This window comes from Physeter macrocephalus, unplaced genomic scaffold (assembly GCF_002837175.3).
Source record: "Physeter macrocephalus isolate SW-GA unplaced genomic scaffold, ASM283717v5 random_394, whole genome shotgun sequence".
Classification (NCBI taxonomy): Eukaryota; Metazoa; Chordata; class Mammalia; order Artiodactyla; family Physeteridae; genus Physeter; species Physeter macrocephalus.
Window position 1 is genome coordinate 37,819 of NW_021145680.1, and position 1,022 is coordinate 38,840.

General features: G+C 61.7%; 1 protein-coding gene across 6 annotated transcripts in view; it reads right to left on the reverse strand.

Moving 5' to 3' along the window:
* CCDC61 (coiled-coil domain containing 61) overlaps positions 1–1,022 on the reverse strand; it is a 19,089-nt gene that overhangs the window by 14,796 nt on the left and 3,271 nt on the right. The gene's annotated exons all lie outside the window — the stretch shown is intronic.

Here is a 1,022-nt window from a genome sequence, read left to right on the forward strand (position 1 = left end):
CCCCCCCTACCCCCCCAGTTCTGGGATTCTCCAGGCACCGAGTCACTCCCTCCCTCCTTCATGCCCCACCCTGCCCCCACTGCCGACCCTGTCCTTCTACCTGCATCCTCCATCCTTGCTCTGTGACTCCGACCAGTGGTCTATGACCGCCGACCAGTGGCCCATCCTGGTCGCTGGTTTTGTTCCAGTCGCACGTCTCTCCCAGCTCCTCTTTGCCTCAGCTTAGTGACCTCCGCAACCCAGCCGGGGTGCTGCGCCTTTGAGGCCCCGCCCCTACCAACCCGCGACGTCAGCACTTCCATCTAGTGCACTCCGGGTGGACTCCCCGCGCCCCACTCTGGTCCACACACCTGACACCATTTCTCCGGCCTTATGACATCATGGCTTCAGTGCACACGCGCGTGCACACACACTGTTTTCCAACCCCCTGCCCTCTCATCTTTCACTAAGGTGATCCCCTCTCCATTTCCAGTGTGACATCACCGCCCCTGGCTCCTCCTCCCAAATTATGCTCCCCGGATATTTCAGATTTCACAGCCCTCACCCCAGGACCGGAGTTGACAGTCCTCCACGCTGGGCTCCCCCAAAACAAGTCCACATCACCATGTCCCACACCAGACATGGGTAAATCACCCCCCCTGGCAGCCCCTACCCGATGGTTGTTTTCCCACCATCTGCCACCACCACGCCCCACACCAAATATTCCCGCCAGCCATGACCTAGCTGGAGTCTCCAATACAGCGTACCCCCCACCTCACCTTCATACACGTGGCCTGACCTCAGCGACTCTTCCGAGTCCCCAGCTCACTGCCCCGCCCCCCATCAAGTGGGTGAATTGGGGCTGGATGGAACCCCCTTCCCCTTAGCCCTGAACTCCAGATCAAAACCTTCCACATGGGCTTCCCTGGTGGCGCGGTGGTTGAGAGTCCGCCTGCCGATGCAGGGGACGCGGGTTCGTACCCCGGTCCCAGAGGATCCCGCATACCGCGGAGCGGCTGGGCCCGTGAGCCACGGCCGCTGAG